The sequence below is a fragment of the Lissotriton helveticus genome, chromosome 1_1, assembly GCF_964261635.1.
Source record: "Lissotriton helveticus chromosome 1_1, aLisHel1.1, whole genome shotgun sequence".
Classification (NCBI taxonomy): domain Eukaryota; kingdom Metazoa; phylum Chordata; class Amphibia; order Caudata; family Salamandridae; genus Lissotriton; species Lissotriton helveticus.
The window spans coordinates 1,061,148,681-1,061,172,398 of record NC_136057.1 but is presented as its reverse complement, the minus strand read 5'-3'; positions in this window follow the sequence as shown (position 1 = coordinate 1,061,172,398).

Below are 23,718 nucleotides of genomic sequence, written 5' to 3'. Positions count from 1 at the left end.
AGTGGGTGCCCACCCCACTTCACATTTTTTTTTATTTCTTTTTTTATTGAAACTTTTAACAACATAAACAAGAAAAAATAACAAGGCAGTACAATCAATCGAATGGCGAAGCGTCCTGCGGGGAGGAAAGCATAAGATCATAATACAATCATTGACATTGCAGGATGGGAGGATTGTTGGATGCAGCAAGTCCGGAGACAATCCGAGCAACACAATAGCAGGAATGTCGGGTCAAGGGGAGGGAGGATCTGCCACTAAATGTGTGAAGGGAGGTGTACATATTTCTCCCCGGTAGGAGTTCAATTGACCCCAAATTTTACCCCACTTGCGAGGCCTGCCACGTGCAACATACACCGTCTTCTCCCTGAAAATGCCCCAATCCATATTTTCCCTCCATGCCAGAACTGTGGGTGGCCTCTAAGAGCCCCACAACTGGGCGATATCCCTCTTAGCGATCATATTGCCAAGGGTCACCCACTGAGTCTGGGCCAAATCATATTCATTGGGTTTCCAAACATTCAACAAACATCGTCTAGCTTCAGGCAACAACGCAACACCAGTGACCTCTTCCATCACTGCATGCACTCGATTCCAGAAACGAACAACCACCAGGCACTACCAGAGTATGTGGAGAAAAGTGCCCGAGAGGCCGCAACCTCGCCTGCACAGCCCATCCGAAGCATAACCCATGCTGACCAAGCGTGGACCGGTGACGTAGATCCTGTGGAGAATCTTAAGCTGTACTAACCGGAGGCGGGCCGGAATTGCAACCTCTTTCGGCGAGGATATGGCCGACTGCCAGTCCTCGTCATCTAATTCCAAACCATCGCCGGTCCAAGCTTCCCTGAGGCGCTGTAGAAGGTCGGTCCTATTGTTTATCAACTTTTTGTAAATAAGCGAAATCGTACTGTCCGGAACAGTAGTGCCCGGAGGGAAAACCGCCATCAGCGCGTGTCGGATCTGGGCATATCTAAAAAACTCCTTGTCACTCAAGTCATACTCCAATCTCAACTCCTCAAAGGTTTTGACCCGATCTTTAGTCCATACATCATTCACCCTGCATATACCAATAACGTCCCACCTATCAAAACCTTTCGTCTTCCATAGGGAGCCCAGCCTCTCAGAAGCGTAAAGAAGGGTTGCACGTGTAAGTCTATTCTTCCATCCCATTGCATCATTAGCACGATGCCATACTTGCACCGCTATCTTGGTAGGGCCAGTGAGCATCCTCCCAGCGGATTTCTTATAAAGCGCCCTGTTGTAATCTCCACCAGGCAGCAACCATCTGTCCATTTCGAACGCGGGGTTCAACGTGGGATCGTACGTGCCGTGGTTAATCGCCCCCAGATGGGAGGCCCAGTAGTAGCGCTTGATATCCGGGAGAGCGATTCCACGTCATACCAAGGAAGTGTTAACTTGGCAAGGGCTATGCGGGACCGCGCACCCCACATCAGTTGTCTCTGCAAGCTTTCAACCTCTCGAAAGTAACTGGCCAGGATGGTATCAAAAGTATTCTGGAGGGCATATAGAAATCGGGCAGTGACATCATCTTGAATAGAGCCGCTCGTCCAAGCGGGGACAACGGAAGTCTACGCCATGCCTCAACATCGGACCGTAGGCGCTGAAGCGGGGGTAGCAGGTTACGTTCAAAGCGAACCACAGGATCCAAGGTGATAAACACCCCTAAGTATTTGAGACCCGCATGTACCACCTGTATTGGGCACCCACGCGGCAAGAGAGGAGAATCTCCCGAGAGAACGTACACGCAGGACTTGGACCAATTGATTACAAGGCCAGAATTTTTACCAAAGGAAGTCAATACATCGAATAGCACTACTAGCGACTTTCGAGGTGACGTGAGGTATAGCAGGATGTCGTCAGTGAGAGCGATACTCTGTCCTCGAAGTCAGGGGTCCAACGTATACCCTTAATTGACGGCTCCCACCTCAGCCAAGCCGCTAAGGGTTCCAAAGCAATAGCAAAAAGAAGCGGGGACAACGGGCACCCCTGGCGAGTACCCCTTCCGAGAGAAAATGAGCCAGAAACACGACCATTAACAACTACCTGAGCCAAGGGGTCGTGATATAGTAATTTCACCCAAATGATGAAAACAGGGCCAAATCCAAACTTGGCGAGGGCAGCCAGAGGTATGGCCATTCCAGCGTATCAAACGCCATTGTGGCGTCCAAAGAGGCCAAAATGGCTGATTCACGCAAAGAGGACGATCTCGCAAGGGCGCCATGTAGACACCGAAGGTTCAGTGCCGTGTTTCGGTGCGGAATGAATCCGGACTGATCACGGATGGATCAGGTCGCAGATAACAGTTATCAAGCGATTCGCGAGCACCGTTGCGAGGATCTTAGGCTCTGCGTTTAAAAGCGACATGGGCCTGTATGACGCACAGCGATCCCGTGGCTTCCCCTCCTTGTGAATCACAACTATAGATGCAAGTCGTTGATCGAAAGGGAGGGTATCAGCCTCTAGCGATTCTAAAAACATCGAGCGAAGATGCGGTGCTATTTTATCTGGGTGTAGCTTATAAAGTTCGATGGGAAGTCCATTCGGACCTGTGGCCTTTCCTGATCTCACAGAGGGGACTGCGGTCGCGACCTCCTCAACAGAGAGTGTCGCGTCCATCAGCTCCCTATCCAGATCCAAAAAGCAGGGCAAAGCGATGTCCCTTAGAAGCAGATGCGAGTCCTGTTCCGGTCTATCCGATACTGGGGAGTACACGGTTTGGAAATACTCAGAAAAACACTCCACAATCTCAACTGGGTCAGTCACTCTCACTCCATCCGCTTTCTCAATCAAAGGAACCACACGACTAGCCCTCTCCTTCTTGTCCAACCAAGCAAGCAACTTTCCGGCCTTATCACCCACGTCATACAAACGGCCTTGCTGCTCTCTACTCATCACCTTGGCGGCATCAGTGACCAATGCTCTATAGTCAGTTTGTTTAAGGCTGAGAAGGTGCAACCTGTCCTGGGTAACATCAGATTCCAGTTCTCTTTCTATGTCTGATATCTCAGTTTCGAGTCGGACCACTGCCTCGCACTTACACTTCTTAGCGGTATTAATTAATGATAAGGCGTGGCCGCGGATGACAGTCTTATAGGCTTCCCATAGCGAGACAGACGATGACACAGACCCCACATTATCCACAAAATAATGGTCGAGTGATTTGATCAATTCCGTACGGATCTTAGGGTCACGGAGATACCAAGGGTTGATCGGGGCCACCCGGCCCTCAGTTCCCGGCCCTGTTTCCATTACAAGCCATAAGGGGGAGTGATCTGAAATACCCCTAGCCAAGTGTCTGATCTCTTTAACAAACGGGCCTGTGTTGCGGGCATCAGGATATTGTCAAGTCTCGAGAAACTACTGTGTGCACCAGAGTGAAAGGTGTATTGCAATTGTCCAGGGTGTAGCAGCCTCCAGCAGTCTATCAATCCCAGAGTGTCAAGGAAGCCACCCAGCCAGGACTGGGACCTCCCAATATCCCTAGGTGGGTAGCGATCGATATTCCTGGAGACCACTGAGTTGAAATCGCCGCCCATCACAAGGATGCCCTGTGTGAGCCCCAGTATCACCCTCCCCAAGACAGCAAAGGTCGTAGTCTGAAGGCCAGGTGGGACATAAACGGAGAGCAGAGAGATGACTTTCCCCTCCCACCGTCCAGTAATGGCGGCGTATTGCCCCCTGTCGTCAAGAATGACGGCATCGATCTCAAGGGGGAGGGATACTCTGACCAGAGTGTGGAGAAGTGTGGCTCACTGGTTAGAGGAGGCAGACCTGAAGCAGAGGTCAGTCCGGGACCAGGGTTCAATTCCCGGCTCGGCTGGGTCTTGAGTCCTAAAATGTCCATGGACTCGACAATTCTCGCTCCGGTGCCTACTCGATTCACGGGTTCACACTCTGCGACTCTGGGCAATAGCTTGCTTAATCTCCACAACGGCCCCTCGCGGCGGGATGCCTGGCTTTCACCTTGTGGATACCCTGCCGGGGTTATCTCACAGGGGAATACCAGGACGGGTTCCCTAAGCAAGCGCTTAGAAACCGCTTGGTGATTTGCGCTATATAAATTCCTGTACATTTACATTTACATTTACAATACCCACCCCCCTAGAGCCGGTGGTGAAGCCGGAGTGTGCAAGGAGACGGTAGCCCCTTCGATTCATGTCATGACATGTATTGCCTATCAAGTGTGCCTCTTGCAACAGCACAACATCAGGGGAGAGACGTCTCAAGAATTGTAGCACCACACCACATTTTATCCTGTCCCCCAACCCGTTAACATTCCAACATAGTAATTTTAGCCTCCTACCTCCCATCCCGAACGTGGTCGCAGCATCCACCTCACATTAGTCGTGACAGCCAAGTCCAAAAGTCCATCAATATAGTGCCTTGAAATGAACCAAACAATAAAAACTTCCCCCCCTTCTCCCCCCAACCTACCTTCGAAACAAGACCCCCCACCCTGCACCCCTGCGTTATACTCAAAGGCCCTCCTAACTTGCAGTGTGCCTGTCGCCCTAGCAAATAACTAATCTACAAAAAGAAACCCCAGAGGAGGAAGAGACCCACTTTCTCCGCTACCCCTGGAGAACCACCTTAATTAAAGCAAGTTAAAGGATCCGCAAACCATAGCTGAAAGATCTATATGTAGTCCAGCGAACCAAGTCCCATTACTATTCCTGTTCCATCGGTCCACCTTCGGCTCCACCGGAGTGTTCAGAGTGTTCCTGCTGCCTGGGCAGTGTGCCGAGCCAGTCACTTGCAGCCTCAGGGTGATCAAAAAAGAACGTCCGATCTTCATGTTCCACACGTAGCCGAGCTGGAAATAGCATTGCGTATTTCATGTCCCTATCTCTCAATCGTCTCTTCACTCCCTGAAACCCCATCCTTTGTTTATGCACCAACTGAGTGAAGTCTGGGTAGAAACTCACCGTCGTATTCTCAAATTTCGTGGGGCCACCCAAGCGCGACGCCAGCAGGATAGCGTCCCGATCACGGAAATTAAATATCCTGGCGATTATGGGCCGCGGGGTAGCACCCAGATTAGGTTTACCACCCGGCACTCTGTGTGCCCGCTCCACTGCAAAGAATTTACTCAGGCCTTTGGGTGCGGGATGGTTGACGATGAGGTCCTCCACAATGAGGTCAACATGTAAGTTGTCTGAATTCTCAGGGACACCCACAATACGGACATTGTTCTGCCTAGCACGACTTTCAAAATCCTCCAGATGGCGGGAGAAGGAATCATTAGAGGACCGTAGATTACGGACCTCCGTTTGTAGGTCAAAGACATCCGTCGTGAGGCTAGAAGTCTTCAAGTCCAGGGATTTAACTTTTTCGTCCGTTTTAGCTAAATCCGCCCTGATCAAGTTGACATCAATCGCCACTGTATCCAGTTTTTGTGCCAGGGTTTCAAACTGCACACTGATTGAGGTCTTCATACTCGCAATGGCGCCCATAACATCGTGCAGAGTTAGGTCGTCGTCCGCCGTAGGATCATCTCCCTTGTCCACCGGAGGCTTGCCCGTTCCACCGGGGGATCCCTTAGGATGGGTGTATCGGTCCATGACATTAGATTGTATGGAGCCCCCACGGTGAGCAGTCTTGGTCTTTCGCTTTTCAACTTCGGGCTCGTCAGCCATCTTGGAAGCTGTGCCCCCGAGGGGACCCTGAGATCTGGTGAAAATGGCTGCGTCAAAATCACCCACAGATCATCCAAGGGACAGTGCGTCTCACGTCACACACCGAGCGTTGATATACGGTCCCGGCCCTGAAGTAGGACCACGAAGTAAAGCAGTCCTTGGGCAGCGGGGTCAAATCCGCTGCGTAGAAGGGTCCGGGCCAAAAGCGAAACCGAAAGCCAAGTCCAGGGTCGAGAGTGGGATCAGGGCAACCGCTGTTGTTCAATTACCGCCCAGGCAGATCATCAACTCGAGCCCGGGGCAGATCCGTGGAGCAGGCCAGGAAAGTTCAGATTGTCATAAAATCGGTTCCCTTAGACCAAATCAATTTTTGAAAGCAGCTATCATATCAGCTGGGTTGCATCTTCAATGATCCGTCGTCATAACCAGGATTATAGTCAGGATAAGTGCCGGAGGTGGCGAAGGTCTGGGAGCCCTGTGCTCACGCGACCATCCGAGTTGCGCGCGAAGCTCCTCCCCACTTCACATTTTTTAATTACGAGGGTTCCTACCCCTCAGTATTGCGGGGAGAGAGATTGCCGCCACAGCCCGCGGCAAAACACGGAGTGCCTGATGGCGGGCGGGACTTCCGGTTTCCAAAGGAAGTACCGCGCCCGCTACCAAAAGAGAAGTTAGCCCGGAGCCTTGAGGGCTCCACATCCCGAGTCCCGGTCCCGAGATGGAGTACTGGGTGAAGACTGACGCAGGGAGGAAGCGGGGCTCTCATCAGGAGAGAGAGCCCCACAAGCGCCGCCGTCTATTTCCAGCGATGGGGGGTGCGAGGCACATTGCCGGTGCCTGCCCCCCTATCGCACCCTGAAGAGAAGCCACACTGGGTGAAAAGGAGCCTCCCACCAGGAAAGAGCAGCCAGTGAGTAGCGCGGCTGCAGGGGGGGGCGTGTGTGCAATAGGTGGTGCCAGTGAGGGCACCGAGTCAGAGCGGCCCCATGTGCCCATTGGGCCACTCCAACAGGGGGCACATTGACTTCAAGGGCCCCGAGTGGCACCCCCAGAGGGCATGTTCTGTTTACCAGTGCCAGTGCGCTCCACAGCATCTTAGGGGTATAATTGTTGTCCTAAGCCCTGTAGCTCCCACGTTTGGGTGCCCGTTTATTTGTTTAAAGAGCCTATGTGTGGCTCTACACTGGCCATAATTGTTGACCCGGGCCCAGAGGGGCCCGTGCTCATTGCTTAGGTGGCATATTTGATTTCTAGAGCCTAGAGGGCTCCAACGGGTGCATCGTGGGTTTCCGAGCCTCGATGGCTCCAACGTGGGCTATATTTCTTTTAGAGGTCCATGTGCTTTCTACAGTTTAGTCCCATTACCTTTAAAGCCTCAATGGCTCTCGGGGGTTCATTATTTATTTACTGAGCCCCGTGAGGCTCCAACACCCGCAGTTTTGTTCTAGAGCCTAGAGGGCTCAAACGTGTGGCGCAATCTTTCTAAAGGACCAGTGAGGGCCCTGGCGGCATTTCTACGTTACAGCTGCCCAGCAAGTAGTGGGCAGCTGCACCGTTTAGGCACAATCCTTGTGAAAGTCCCTGAGAGGGACAGAAGTGGCACAGAGGTGCCAGGCCATCCCCAGCTGTGCAGATATTAGTGCCAGCTGCATCGTTTAGGCCCCATGTTGCGTTCTCAGCTGCCCAGCAAGTAGTGGGCAGCTGCAACATTTAGGTTTTGCGCAGTGGCGCACCCTTGACCTTCGCTGCCTTGGCACTGGCAGCAGCACTGACTTTGTGGACATAGGGCATTTGAGCCCCCTATTTGAGATGGCCAGTTGGCCAGGGGATGGTTACTGTTATAGGGCACCAGGCCCTAATGTGATTTGAATCTATGACAAAATATCGACTACAAAAATATCGAGGTACCAAAGTATCGCAACAAAAATATCGAGGACAATAATATCGGGATCCTATCTCTAACAAGGTAAGTACAAAAATATCGAAAAAAATATATCGATGTTAAAAATATTGTTTTTTAGAAAATATCGTGTTTTTATTAAAAAAATGTAATATTAACAAAATAATACTTATAAATATAATAAACATAGTTAAAAATATATTATAACATTTAAAATTAATAAATAATGTAATAAAAAATAATAATAATAAAAATATAATACATAGTATATACTTAATTAATATTAAATGTAAAATAATTATTTTAATAAATTATAAATAAATGAAAATATAATAAATTACAAATACATTTATATACATAAAATAATAATATAAATAACAATTATTAACAATGTAAAACTAATAAAAAACATGTTTAACTTTTGGATAGTGTAGGGGTATAAATAACTATTCCCACTCCAGAGAGTGCATCAGTAGGGAAAGTGTTGGATAGCGTAGGGGTATAAATTACTATTCCCACTCCAGAGAGTGCAACAGTAGGGAAAGTGAATTACTATTCCCACTCCAGAGAGTGCAACAGTAGTGAAAGTGTTGGATAGCGTACGGGTATAAATTACTATTCCCACTCCAGAGAATGCTACAGTAGGGAAAGTGTTGGATAGCTTAGGGGTAACCATTACTATTCCCACTCTAGAGAGTGCAACATTAGGGAAAGTGTTGGATAGCGCAGGGGTAATAATTACTATTCCAACTCCAAAGAGCGCAACAGTAGGGAAAGTGTTGGATAGCGTAGGGGTAAAAATTACTATTCCCACTCCAGAGAGTGCAACAGTAGGGAAAGTGTTGGATAGCGTAGGGGTAACCATTACTATTCCCACTCCAGAAAGTGCAACAGTAGGGAAAGTGTTGGATAGCGTAAGGGTAACAATTACTATTCCAACTCCAGAGAGTGCAACAGTAGGGAAAGTGTTGGATAGCGTAAGGGTATAAATTACTATTCCCACTCCAGAGAGTGCAACAGTAGGGAAAGTGTTGGATAGCGTAGGGGTATAAATTACTATTCCCACTGCAGAGAGTTCAACAGTAGGGAAAGTGTTGGATAGCGTAGGGGTAATAATTACTATTCCAACTCCAAAGAGCGCAACAGTAGGGAAAGTGTTGGATAGCGTAGGGGTAAAAATTACTATTCCCACTCCAGAGAGTGAAACAGTAGGGAAAGTGTTGGATAGCGTAGGGGCAAAAATTACTATTCCCACTCCAGAGAGTGCAACAGTAGGGAAAGTGTTGGATAGCGTAGGGGTAACAATTACTATTCCCACTCCAGAGAGTGCAACAGTAGGGAAAGTGTTGGATAGCGTAAGGGTCACAATTACTATTCTCACTCCAGAGAGTGCAACAGTAGGGAAAGTGTTGGATAGCGTAAGGGTAACAATTACTATTCCAACTCCAGAGAGTGCAACAGTAGGGAAAGTGTTGGATAGCGTAAGGGTATAAATTACTATTCCCACTCCAGAGAGTGCAACAGTAGGGAAAGTGTTGGATAGCGTAGGGGTATAAATTACTATTCCCACTCCAGAGAGTGCAACAGTAGGGAAAGTGTTGGATAGCGTAGGGGTAATAATTACTATTCCCACTCCAGAGAGCGCAACAGTAGGGAAAGTGTTGGATAGCATAGGGTTAAATTTACTATTCCCACTCCAGAGAGTGCAACAGTAGGGAAAATGTTGGATCGCGTAGGAGTAAAAATAACATACTTATAAATAAATATTTTATTTTAAATAATGAAAATATAAACTATTAAATAGATATAAACCATTTACAAATACCAATACATAATTATTAAAAACATGAGGAGCAAAATATATGTAATTTAAAGAATTTATAAAAATACCATTTAATAATATTTAATTAACATTTAATAATTAATTAACAATTAGATAATTAACAAAACAATTAATTAAAGAACATTACTTAATTACATTTAAATTACTTCCTACCCCATTCCCCTATCAACCCACTACAGAACATAATTATCAATTAAGCAATTAATTAAAATTAATTACCAATTAATTAAAAATATTTACCAATTATTAAAAATTAATTTATAATTCCTACTAATTCCTAATTAATTTAACATAATTAAATTACTGCCCACTCTATTCCCCTATAAATCCACAACCCGCTACAGAATATAATTATCAATTAATCAACTAATTACAATTAATTACCAATTAATTAAAGTAATTACCAATTAATAATTATTAATTTTTCATTGCTACTTATTAATAATTAAGTTAACATAATTAAATTACTTCCCACCCTATTCCCCTATAAACCCACAACCCACTACAGAACATAATGATCAATTAATCAATTAATTAAAATTAATTAACAAAATATTAAAAAATAATTACCAATTAATAATTATTAATTTTGAATTGCTACTAATTAATAATTAATTTAACATAATTAAATTACTTCCCACCCTATTCCCATATAAACCCACAACCCGCTACAGTACTAAAATACAACATTTTATTAAATTACATAAAATTTAATTAAAAACATAATAAATACATAATAATATACACAAAAATATTTAAAAAATCGATATTAGTAACATCGAAAATATTAACATCGATAGTACTTACATCGATATTTTAAACTTCAATATTACTAATATCGATATTAAATATATCGATATTACTTACCTTCTATATTTTGTCTCTTCGATATTAAAACTTCGATATTAGTGTATGTTGATATTAAAATTTCGATATTTTGTCTGCATACCATGTGATTTATGTGCTAAAGTGATGTATGTGCTAATGCTTTTGGGTGCTAGGAAATGTATTGTGTGTAGTATGTTTTGCGCACCCTGTTTGATACCTCTAGAGATGGTTTATGCTTATGAGGTTGTTTTACCTATTTAGGTTGTGTTAGGGAATTTATACTTCCCTGTGTGATTTACGTCCCTAGTGTAATTTTTACTTAGGGTGGTTAGGGTCTAATGTATTTAGACTTGTGGGATACTGTGCATGATGTAGTTCATGTCACAGACTCTTGCAGGGTACAGTGATTACCAGTGTTTACTGGTTGTACGTTTTATGGCCTATGTTACTTTTTCCAAGTTACCTATTTTACTATTTCTTTACCAAGTGCTGATTCTGACAGTGGTCCATGTGGCCCTGTCAGATGTACATAATCCCTTGTAAATATTGCCCAGTGCCAGTTGGTACAGTGTACACAATGTGTTTACTATTCTAATGGGTTTTGAGAATACAAAGGCTATTTCTCATATAACTTTGTGTGGAGTTCCTTTTGTAGGGGCCTGGGAAGTTGTTGATGGTGGGTGCGTGCGCAAATGCTTTACACATTGCCTCCGGGATAAGCCTTACTGCTCGTGCCACGCTATCAAGGGGGTGAGCAGGGGTTATCTTTGGCATGTAACTCCCTTGGCCTGACTAGAGTGGTGGTCTCTGTCTGGCTTTGGCGCAAGCCTCAGCCAACCAGAGATCCCATTTCTAACATTTTACCACTCTCTTTGCTTGAAGCATTGACAGCTAGCATTATTTCGCCATCTATTTTCGTTTTTGAACGAGTAATTGCAGCTACGGAAGCCGTTTGCACAGCTGCCCTTGCGGCTTCATCAGCCAATGAATTCCCTGCAACGTGAACACCATCACGTTGATGACTCAGTGTATGTATCACGTGAGTCTTTTGTAGTCCTTGTCGTAACTGAACTACTTGTTCCCAAAGCAGTTCATGCTTGATTGTATCACCTTTTGCATCATTGTAACCGTTTTGAATCCAGTTTTGCAAGTATTCATTGTAAGATTGAACACAATAATACGAATCGTACACTATGAGTGTGGGGAATTCGCGATCCGTGTTTTCAAGTGCCATCTTGAATGCTTGTAGTTCAGCTCACTGAGCTGTACAATCTCCTAGCGATTGCATTTTGGTGACGATTGTTCAGAATTTGCCAACGCACCAGCGACCTTTAACGATCAAGCACACCGCACTATAGGCTTGTTTACCCCCAGTAGCAGGTTGAGCTGATCTGTCATGTATAAATTATACATTCATACTGTTCTAGAGGCAGAATCTCAGTAGGCAGAGGACATTCTTGTTCTTATTGTAGAAATGTTTGTGTTTTTAAAGGATGTATGACATTACAACGCATGCTTTTACCACGCATGCCTTTTCAACGAAGTTTTTACAACGCATGCCTTTACAACGCATAGTGCTTAGGGGTGCTGGATAGTGAATAGTTTAATTTACTATATCAACTCCAGTCCCCGTGGATAGTAGGGAAGGTGTTGGATAGTAAATTAAATCTATTCCCTATCCTAGAGCGCCCCCCAGCGCTATACGTTGTAATGACATGCATTGTAATAGTTGCGTCGTAAAGGCACTGCGTGGTAAAAGTTGCGTTGTAAAGGATGTTTCCCGTTTTTAAATAAGGATCAAAAATTGTATTCAAATTATGTTGCAGCAAGAGAATTAACCCATTGTATCCATCTTGGATGTAAAGCTTTAGCATTTGGAATGCTCGCTTTTGTCACCGCCTCTAAGGCAGGTACAGGTGTAATGACCATAATGCACTTACCCTGTGCGAGGGCTCTCTCTTTTGCTACAGCAGTTTGAACTAAGCATGGGCTGAAAATTCGTTCTGCTCGCAAAATTTGCGGATTTTCCGCGATTTCGCGATCCGCGAATCTCGCGAAATCGTGGTAAAATCCGCGAATCAGCGGGGACGAATTTCCAGCCATGCACTTACAGGGTTACAGCAGTAGGTGCAAGAGTTGAAGCTATTTTTTTGTAACCTTTTACAAAAGGGTTACAAAGAAATTAACTTCAACTTGGGCACCTGCTGCTGTAAGCCTGTAAGTGCTTCCTGGCGCCCCGTTGCCTACTTGCAACTATTCTCTGACCCTGCTCTGACCCTTGAAGCAGGGTCAGAGAATAGTTACAAGTAGGCAATGAGGCGCCTGTCACGAAAATGAAACCTCAACAGGAAGCACTGACAGATACAAAAACAAACATTTGCGATGCAATAGGTCTCGCCTTAGGAAAGTTTGAGCTATTGGTCTTGTAAATGACAATTTTTTGAATTTATGTGTTGGTTTTGAAAATAGCTAGATTAATAGCTTTGTCATTTACAATGCCAATAGTTATAACTTTCGCAAATGTGACACCTATAGCATTTGTAATGCAACATGTTTTGTATTTACGTGACTTAGCTGTATTGATATTACAAATTTCAATGGCTTTTTAATTTTTTAAAATAATTAATACTTTAATAAAAGTGATTTTAATTTATAATGGCAATAGCTTAAACTTTTGTAAATAACTTTTGTGACGATTATGTTCAGTGTATTTTATTGTGATGAAAATCCAAGAACAGAAGTGGAATATTAACTTCTTTTTGTGACATTTGTAATAAAGTTTGAAACATTGAGAGAACATATTTGAACCAGTTGTTGTTGAATGGTTGCGTAGATTGATGCTGGGGTCGCGCTGAGTGGTGCTGTGGTGATGCTGAGTGGTGCTGTGGTGGTGCTGAGTGATACTGGGATGGTGCTGAGTGATGCTGGGGTGGTGCTGAGTGGTGCTGTGGTGATGCTGAGTGATGCTGTGGTGGTGCTGAGTGATGCTGTGGTAGTGCTGAGTGGTGCTGTGGTGGTGCTGAGTGATAATGTGGTGGTGCTGAGTGATGCTGTGGTGGTGCTGAGTGATGCTGTGGTGGCGCTGAGTGGTGCTGTGGTGGTGCTGATTGGTGCTGTGGTGGTGCTGAGTGATGCTGTGGTGGTGCTGAGTGATGCTGTGGTGGTGCTGAGTGGTGCTGTGGTGGTGCTGAGTGATAATGTGGTGGCGCTGAGTGATGCTGTGGTGGCGCTGAGTGATGCTGTGGTGGCGCTGAGTGGTGCTGTGGTGGTGCTGAGTGATAATGTGGTAGTGCTGAGTAATAATGTGGTGGTGCTGAGTGATGCTGGGGTAGCGCTGAGTGATGATGTGGTGATGCAGAGGGCAGAAAGGCACAAAAAGCAGTCTAACAAAGGGCAGAAGGGCAGAAAAACAAGGGAAAAACGAGTCTAACAGAGGGCAGAAGGACACAAAAAACAGTCTAACAGAGGACAGAAGGGCAGAAAAACAAGGGAAAAACGAGTCTAACAGATGGCAGAAGGGCACAAAAAACGAGTCTAACGGGGCAGAAAGGCACAAAAATGAGTCTAACAGAGGGCAGAAGGGCACAAAAAACGAGTCTAACAGAGGGCAGAAGGGCACAAAAATAAGGGAATACCAGAGGGCAGAAGGGCACAAAAAATGAGTCTAACAGAGGGCAGAAGGGCACAAAAACAAGGGGAAAATGAGTCTAACAGAGGGCAGAAGGGCACAAAAAACGAGTCTAACAGGGAGCAGAAGGGCAGAAAAACAAGGGAAAAACGAGTCTAACACAGGGCAGAAGGGCACAAAAAACGAGTCTAACAGGGGGCAGAATGAATCCCGCCCTGCGTGTTTGTCGAAGAAGATGCCACCTTTTTGTGCAATACCTCCACTCAACTGGAGTACTTTCTACTGTCTAATCAGTAAGTGTTCCCTCGTTGGCTAAATGTATAGGGGCAGATTTACAATGACTGGCGCATCCCCAGGGATGCGCCAGTTATTGTGCGCCACAGCTCCGTCACCCATGGTGCGCCACATTTACAATGCGGCGCACCATGTGGCAAAAACGGCACAGATGCGTCACGCATCTGTGCCGTAAAAGCAGCGCATAGCTGGAGCTGCGTCGCACTTGCGACGCAGCTCCAGCAATGCTCTGGGGGGGCCCTATCTCCCCAATGCTGCATCAAGCCTTGCACCTGCTTCAAGCAGGCGCAGGGTTTTGACGCAGCATTGGCCTAAAAGTGACTGAGTGAATTCTTGTAGATTTCACTCAGCCACTTTCCCCTGCGCCGGAACGCCTCCTGATGGTGCAGGGCTTTACAACGTGACGCATCTCTCAGATGCGTCACGTTGTTAATACCCGGCATCATGGAGCATCTTTTGTGCGGCCGCTGCGTCACAAAAGGTCTCGGTAGAGGGTGGCAGTGGTTAACCAGAGCGTGGCAGTGATGAACCAGAGGGTGACAGTGATGAACCAGAGGGTGGCAGGGGTGAACCAGAGGGTGACAGTGCTGAACCAGAGGGTGGCAGTGCTGAAACAGAGGGTGGCAGGGGTGAACCAGAGGGTGGCAGTGATGAACCAGATGGTGGCAGGGGTGAACCAGAGGGTGGCAGTGGTGAACCAGAGGGTGGCATGGGTGAACCAGAGGGTGGCAGTGGTGAACCAGAGAGTGGCAGTGGTGAACCAGAGGGTGGCAGTGGTGAACCAGAGGGTGACCGTGGTTAACCAGAGGGTGGCAGTGGTGAACCAGAGGTGCTGTGATGAACCAGAGAGTGGCAGTCATGAACCAGAGTGTGGCAGTGGTGAATCAGAGGGTGGCAGTGCTGAACCAGAGGGTGACAGTGGTTAACCAGATGATGGCAGGTGTGAACCAGAGGGTGACACTGCTGAACCAGAGGGTGGCAGTGCTGAACCAGAGGTTGGCAGGGGTGAACCAGAGGGTGGCAGTGGTGAACCAGAGGGTGGCATTGCTGAACCAGAGGGTGACAGTGGTTAACCAGAGGGTGGCAGTGGTGAACCAGAGGTGCTGTGATGAGCCAGAGGGTGGCAGTCGTGAACCAGAGGGTGGCAGTGGTGAACCAGAGGGTGACAGTGCTGTACCAGAGGGTGGCAGGGGTGAACAAGAGGGTGCTGTGATGAACCAGAGGGTGGCAGTGGTGAACCAGAGAGTGGCAGTGCTGAACCAGAGGGTGGCAGGGATGAACCAGAGGGTGAAAGTGATGAACCAGATGGTGGCAGGTGTGAACCAGAGGTTGACAGTGCTGAACCAGAGGGTGGCAGTGCTTAACCAGAGGGTGGCAGGGGTGAACCAGACGGTGGCAGTGGTGAACCAGAGGGTGGCAGTGCTTAACCAGAGGGTGAAAGTGGTTAACCAGAGGGTGGCAGTGGTGAACCAGTGGTGCTGTGATGAACCAGAGGGTGGCAGTGGTGAACCAGAGGGTGAGAGTGCTGTACCAGAGGCTGGCAGGGGTGAACAAGAGGGTGCTGTGATGAACCAGAGGGTGGCAGTGGTGAACCAGAGGGTGGCAGGGGTGAACCAGAGGGTGGCAGTGGTGAACCAGAGGGTGGCAGTGCTGAACCAGAGGGTGACAGTGGTTAACCAGAGGGTGGCAGTGTTGAACCAGAAGTGCTGTGATGAACCAGAGGGTGGCAGTGGTGAACCAGAGGGTGGCAGTGGTGAACCAGAGGGTGACAGTGCTGTACCAGAGGGTGGCAGGGGTGAACCAGAGGTGCTGTGATGAACCAGAGGGTGGCAGTCGTGAACCAGAGGGTGGCAGTGGTGAACCAGAGGGTGACAGTGCTGTACCAGAGGGTGGCAGGGGTGAACCAGAGGGTGCTGTGATGAACCAGAGGGTGGCAGTGGTGAACCAGAAGGTGGCAGGGGTGAACCAGAGGGTGGCAGTGGTGAACCAGAGGGTGGCAGTGCTGAACCAGAGGGTGACAGTGGTTAACCAGAGGGTGGCAGTGGTGAACCAGAGGTGCTGTGATGAACCAGGGGGTGGCAGTCATGAACCAGAGGGTGGCAGTGGTGAACCAGAGGGTGACAGTTCTGAACCAGAGGGTGGCACGGTGAACCAGAGAGTGGCAGTGCTGAATCAGAGGGTGGCAGGGGTGAACCAGAGGGTGACAGTGATGAACCAGATGGTGGCAGGGGTGAACCAGAGGGTGACAGTGATGAACCAGAGGGTGGCACGGTGAACCAGAGAGTGGCAGTGCTGAATCAGAGGGTGGCAGTGGTGAACCAGAGGGTGGCAGGGGTGAACCAGAGGGTGGCAGGGGTGGGCCAGAGGGTGACAGTGATGAACCAGATGGTGGCAGGGGTGAACCAGAGGGTGACAGTGCTGAACCAGAGGGTGGCAGTGCTGAACCAGAGGGTGGCAGGGGTGAACCAGAGGGTGGCAGTGATGAACCAGATGGTGGTAGGGATGAACTAGAGGGTGGCAGTGGTGAACCAGAGGGTGGCATGGGTGAACCAGAGGGTGGCAGTGGTGAACCAGCGAGTGGCAGTGGTGAGCCAGAGGGTGGCAGTGCTGAACCAGAGGGTGGCCATGGTTAACCAGAGGGTGGCAGTGGTGAACCAGAGGTGCTGTGATGAACCAGAGGGTGGCAGTCGTGAACCAGAGGGTGGCAGTGGTGAACCAGAAGGTGACAGTGCTGTACCAGAGGGTGGCAGGGATGAACAAGAGGGTGCTGTGATGAACCAGAGGGTGGCAGTGGTGAACCAGAGGGTGGCAGGGGTGAACCAGAAGGTGGCAGTGGTGAACCAGAGGGTGGCAGCGCTGAACCAGAGGGTGGCAGTGGTTAACCAGAGGGTGGCAGTGGTGAACCAGAGGTGCTGTGATGAACCAGAGGGTGGCAGTCGTGAACCAGAGGGTGGCAGTGGTGAACCAGAGGGTGACAGTGCTGTACCAGATGGTGGAAGGGGTGAACCAGAGGTGCTGTGATGAACCAGAGGGTGGCAGTCGTGAACCAGAGGGTGGCAGTGGTGAACCAGAAGGGTGACAGTGCTGTACCAGAGGGTGGCAGGGGTGAACCAGAGGGTGCTGTGATGAACCAGAGGGTGGCAGTGGTGAACCAGAGGGTGGCAGGGGTGAACCAGAGGGTGGCAGTGCTGAACCAGAGGGTGGCAGTGCTGAACCAGAGGGTGACAGTGGTTAACCAGAGGGTGGCAGTGGTGAGCCAGAGGTGCTGTGATGAACCAGACGGTGGCAGTGGTGAACCAGAGGGTGGCAGTGGTGAACCAGAGGGTGGCAGTCGTGAACCAGAGGGTGGTAGTGGTGAACCAGAGGGTGGTAGTGGTGGACCAGAAGGGTGACAGTGCTGTACCAGAGGGTGGCAGGGGTGAACCAGAGGGTGCTGTGATGAACCAGAGGGTGGCAGTGGTGAACAAGAGGGTGGCAGGGGTGAACCAGAGGGTGGCAGTGCTGAACCAGAGGGTGGCAGTGCTGAACCAGAGGGTGACAGTGGTTAACCAGAGGGTGGCAGTGGTGAGCCAGAGGTGCTGTGATGAACCAGAGGGTGGCAGTCGTGAACCAGAGGGTGGCAGTGGTGAACCAGAGGGTGACAGTGCTGAACCAGAGGGTGGCAGGGGTGAACCAGAGAGTGGCAGTGCTGAATCAGAGGGTGGCAGTGGTGAACCAGAGGGTGACAGTGGTGAACCAGAGGGTGACAGTGCTGTACCAGAGGGTAGCAGGGGTGAACCAGAGGTGCTGTGATGAACCAGAGGGTGGCAGTCGTGAACCAGAGGGTGGCAATGGTGAACCAGAGAGTGGCAGTGGTGAACCAGAGGGTGGCATGGGTGAACCAGAGAGTGGCAGGGGTGAACCAGAGGGTGGCAGTGGTGAGCCAGAGGGTGGCAGTGATGAACCAGAGGGTGGCAGTGGTGAACCAGAGGGTGCTGTGCCGCATGGGTAACTTCGCCATGCAAGCGTCCCGCTAACACGTAAAAAACCCCGCGAACACGCAAAAAACCCCGCGAACACGCAAAAAAAAATCCGCAAGTTCGCACGAATTCGCGGATTTTGCAGATTGCGAATTCGATTTCACGCGAATTCGCGGAACGCGAATTCGCACATTTCGCCCATACTTAGTATGAACAGCTGTCAGGATTTTCTCTACCAAAGTGAATTTCATTTCTGCTTGTGTGTACAAGTGTGATTTGTAAGCTATTGGTACTTTTCCTCCTTCGTTAAAAGTTAAGTAGGTGAATCTGCATTGACCTTGAATGATCCGGATGACTAAGTTGCGTACGTTTACGTGTGTTTGTAAATGTTTAGTTGCTAACATGTCTGTTAGCAATGAACGCAAATTTCAGTGTGTTTTTGTGTCCAATTTACTGATTTAAAATCAGGTTTTATTAATTCATATAGAGGTTTATCTCTTTCTGCATAGATTAGAATGTAAGTTCTTCCAAAATTCAGGAAACCTAGAATCGACTGTAAGTTTTTCAGCGTTTTTGGAGATTGGAGCAGCGCACATTTCTCTAAAACGTTTGCTGCCATGCTTTTGCCTTCACTTGATAATTCATATCCTAGAAAAAGGACTTTGAGATGGGCAATTCTAGATGTCTTGAAATTGAATTTGTACCCTTCAGAAGTGAATCCCAGTATAATGGTGTTCACCCTTAAGCATGGGCGTAAAATCCGTTCCGCTCGCGGATTTTGCGGATTTTCGGTAAATTCGCAATCCGCGAACTCTAGCGAACTTGCAGAAAATTCGTAAAATCCGTGCGAAGCGGATTTTTTGCTTGCCAACTAGAATACTATACAATTTCGCGGGAGTAAATACTTGCGAACACGTAGATGCGGCGGGCAGCGACAATCTCGCAATTGCGAGATTGCAAAATTTGCAATTTCGCACAAGAAATCCACCAGCAGACAGCATAAACCTTGAAAATTATGATTTTTATCAGAATAACTCCTCAGGTTGACATTTGCCTGCACTTTTTCTTTGCAAGGAGTCCATTTTGGGGGGTGGGGGTGGGAGGAAGGAAGTGCCCCACAGTCTCCAACTTCCTGTTCCTGTCCACCAGGCTCCTCCCAGTGCTTTCTTCATGTGCTGGTCACTTTGATTTGGATCTTGACCTGAAAGGATTACTTTTGTGGATGCTGCTGGATATTTGGATTTTTGCAATACTGAAAGCACTCAGCAGGTGCAAAAGTTCAATCTTATCATTAGTAACCATTCCCTGTAGTGCTTCCTGAGGGGCCGCTTCAGAGTTCATTTGCCTACTTGCAACTATTCTATGACCCTGCTCTGACCCTCACAGCAGGCTCAGAGAATAGCTACAAGTATACAACAAAGGTCCTGTTAAAAAAATTACACTGCAACAGAAAGCAATTACAGACAATACTGAAAGCACTCAGCAGGTGCAAAAGTTCAATCTTATCATTAGTAACCATTCCCTGTAGTGCTTCCTGAGGGGCCCCTTCAGAGTTCAGCAAATTACAGATAAGGAAGCAGGTGCCAGCCAGACTGGAAGTTTAAATTCAGTGACACATTAATCAACCCCAAATTAATTCATGTCAGTTGAAGCAGGGCAGGTGTGCTTGCTTTTTTTCACCCCCATAATCTACAGTGATAAACCAACCAGAGGGTGGCAGGGATGTACCTGAGGGTGGCATGGGTGTACCAGAGGGTGGCAGTGGTGAAACAGAGGGTGCTGTGAACCTGTGATGATGAACCAGATGTAGAAACAACATAGTCGCGGTCGTTGCGAGCCGACAAGTAAGTTCGCAATTGCGAACTGGTACAGAATCCTCGCGAACTGGCAGAAATCCTTGCGAACACAAAAAAAAAAAAAATCCGCAAATTCGCGAGAGTTCGCGGATTTTGCGGATTGCGAATCCGTAAATACGCAAGTTCGCGGATTGCCAATTCGCAAAATCCGCCCATGCTTATTCACCCTGTTCAAGTGCCTATCCAAGTCATCATCTGTCAGATAGATGTCATCCGCATATGATAATACTTCATCATCATAAGTTTGTAGTAACTCTGTTACCCTTGATAAAAAAATAACCCAGGACTATTCTTGAATCCCTGAGGGAGACGACAGGAGTGATGCAGTGTCCACATAATCGAGAAAGCGGTCAGATACCTACTTTCTGGTGCAATGTTTTGACAGAAGAAACTGTTAGAAATATCTAATGTTGTTTTATATTTCTTACTCACAATGTTATTCATTAATGCTGTACTGTGTGCATTTTGCACTGCAAATGTTTTGCAACAAGAGTTTAATCCCTTCCACGCTGGGTTAATTCCCCTGTGGTGCGGGGGGGAGGGGCCACGCCCGGGGCCGCGGTGCTCGTGACGAGCTCAGCTCGTCATGAGCCATATGGCCCATATGGCCTTTCCCCGTGTTTCACTCTTCATTGATTTGTGGAATATGGTATTTGGGAGCGGAGTGAACCCCTCTTCCACTTCTTTCTCCCTCCTATTGATTTATGAGATAAAGGGGTCATGCTCTGACATGCTCTGACATTTTACAACTGAAGTGAAGCTATATTTTCTCGCCTATGTGATGGTAATGCAGAGCTATCAATGGGAAGAGGTTAGAGAGAAAGCTTACTCAGTAAATGAGCAGCATGGAAATATTTCCTTATTAAATGGTATTGAATTGTAATGTACGTGGAATTTATAAAGCACCTTCCATGCCTCTTTCAAGACGAAGAGCATGGGTGGATAGATTGCATCATTCGTAAAGTGCTTCTGCTTCATAGCCCTGGAGAGGTCATGAAGTGCACTGATTTGTGTTGGGTTCTTGGGCGTCCTTGAAAGTGCATAGTTGAAGCGGTGTTGATTGCTGTTCAGTCTTTATTTGATTTGTAGGGTGAGGTGCATGAGGACTGAAAGACATATGAATGCAAGAACTTACCAACTTTAGAGGGTCCATGAAATATAAAACCTGGGTTCAAATTGCATCAGATGGGTCCACTAGGGTGTATGTAGTTCGCTCTGCCAGTGGAGACACTGTTAACCTACCAAAGGTATCATATGGAGTCCATCAAAAGTTCCACTCAGAGGAAACAGAATGTAGACCCAATAGTGACATTTTTAACACACTAAGGACTTATATGGAGTCACCCAGGAGTGACAGTTGACAAATGGAAGAGAGGAACAGTTAAGCTATCAAGGAAGTACAATATTTAGTCCACCCATCAGTAACAGAAGGCCATCCCTTGGAAGCACTGTTAAACCAACAAGGGAGTACCATATTAAGTTTTCCTATAATCAGCAGAGATAACAACTCATTGAAAGCAATGTTAAGCCATGAAGAAAGTGTTTATGGAGTCCTCCCAGAGGCAACACAGGGCCAGCCTAGTGAGGCACTCAGGAGTGAGTGGGGGGACGCGCTTGAGGACTTTCCCTGCTTCTTTCTATGTTTCCTTTTTATTCTGCTGGCCCTTGGCTTTTGTGCATGCTCCTGCTGTGTTGGGAGTGCCCTCAGACCACCGGACATCGTCACAACACCCTGGTGGGACTCGGAGTCCCAGGGTGCACCACAGCGCCCTTATTGCCAACAGCTGCTGCTGGGGGTAGCATGATCATCGCGCTATAAAGCGCTGCCTCGACCCCCGTGATGCGGGATGCTCTTGAGGACTTTCCCTGCTTCTTCCTACATTTCCTTTTGGTTCTGCTGGCCCTGGGCTATTGCGTATGACCCTACTGTGTTGGGGACAATCTGGGGAGCTTTAAGAGAAGACGGGGTAGGCTCGCCACACTTTAGGCATACTGCCTTAGGGAAGTTGTTTAATGATCTTATCCTTAGTCATGATCTAGCATTTGTAAATGAGCTATGTCCATCTCATGCTCCTCTACAATGGACGTTTAATGGGAGGGGACTTTGCTCTAAGATTGACTATGTGGTTATATTAAGTAACTACGCACATAGTCTCCATTCTTGTTATGTTTCTGGAAATCCACTTAGCGATAATTTCCCACTCTGCCTGAAGAACATATTGCCATCTAGCAGGAAGCTCAGAACCCATAACAACAATGATCAACTATTAGAAACTATAGCCATTGGAAGCACCAATGGATACTTCCTGTGTTGGGCCTCGCTAGACCAAGAACAACTGATCAATACAATGGTAAAGAAATGTAAATCTGATATAGATCTTTGCCTGAGCAAAGAAGCTGCTCCTGAAAAGATGTTGGCTTCATTTCTGGGTATAACCACAGCAATAAGTGAGTCCCTTACTAGACGGAAAAAAAATAATGGTCCCCAGCATGGATGGTTTGACGCAACATGCTCTCAAGCACATTCCCGGTTAAAAAAAGAATTGCAGAAAATTCCTAGAAATGTCCCCGCAATAAGGATAGCCAGAGAGGCATATAAACAGGCATTTAGGGGCAGAAAGGCCATAATGAAGAAGGAGACTTGGGAGGCCATTTATCTGGCCTCAGCAACTAAAGATAGTGCTGCATTTTGGAGGGCAATTAGGGCCCCCTTTTTAACTGGTGAGATGGGCCCGACAATTGAAATAGCTATATCTGAGAAACAGTGGATAAACCACTTTTCCAAGGTATATAAAGGTGAGGGTAGCCCCCCCATGGATGATAATCCTCCCCGGGAGATTCATGGTGCAAACTGTTCTTTGCAGCACAAGGAACTAGGGTTTACCCTAGAGGAGGTGGAGTGGGCTCTCCACGCTAGTTAGGATGGCAAGGCTCCGGGCCCAGACGGGGTCCCCGTTGACATATTTAAATCAAACATCTCTATGTGGGGGCCCCTTCTGGTGCAGGTGCTTAATGCTAGCTGTAGCACTAATTTGTGACCGACCTGGGTAGTCTCCACTATCGTGTCTATTTTTAAAAAGGACGACATGCATGACTCGGGATGCTACAGGCCTATTTCCCTACTGGACGCAATAACGAAGGTGGTAGGCAGAGTCCTTCTTGAGCACCTTCAGGATTGGGCTGAAGAGAATTCTGTTCTGTCAGATCTGCAATATTGCTTTTGGGACAGGGTAGGGACTATAGAGCAGGGAATACATCTTTCTCTTCTGGTGGGAAAATATACAAGGGCTAAGAAAGGTCACCTGTTTTAGCATTAGTGGACCTCACAGCCACTTTTGACTATGTGGTTCATAGTAAACTGTGGTTAACCTTAGAAGTTATGGGGGTTGAATCAAACATTATTTATTTTCTTAAACAATATTACTGTGCTGCCTGGCCCGTGTCCGTTATGGTGTGAGGGGAGAATGTTCAGAAGCCTTTGCGATTAGGAGCAGAGTCAGACAAGGTTGTGTCTTGGCTCTGATCCTTTTCAACTTGTATATAAATCGTCTAGAGGAGGCCCTTCTTAAGGATAACCAGGACTTTCCCTTAGTAGCAGGCCCTCCAATCCCAGCCCTCCTGTATGCGGACGTCATGGTACTGATGTCTCATACCCAAATAGGCCTTCAGCGCGTCTTAGATAGTTTTTCTTTCTTCATGAAAAACTTAGGCCTAAGAGTAAAGTCATCCAAAACTTTTATTATGCACTGTGGT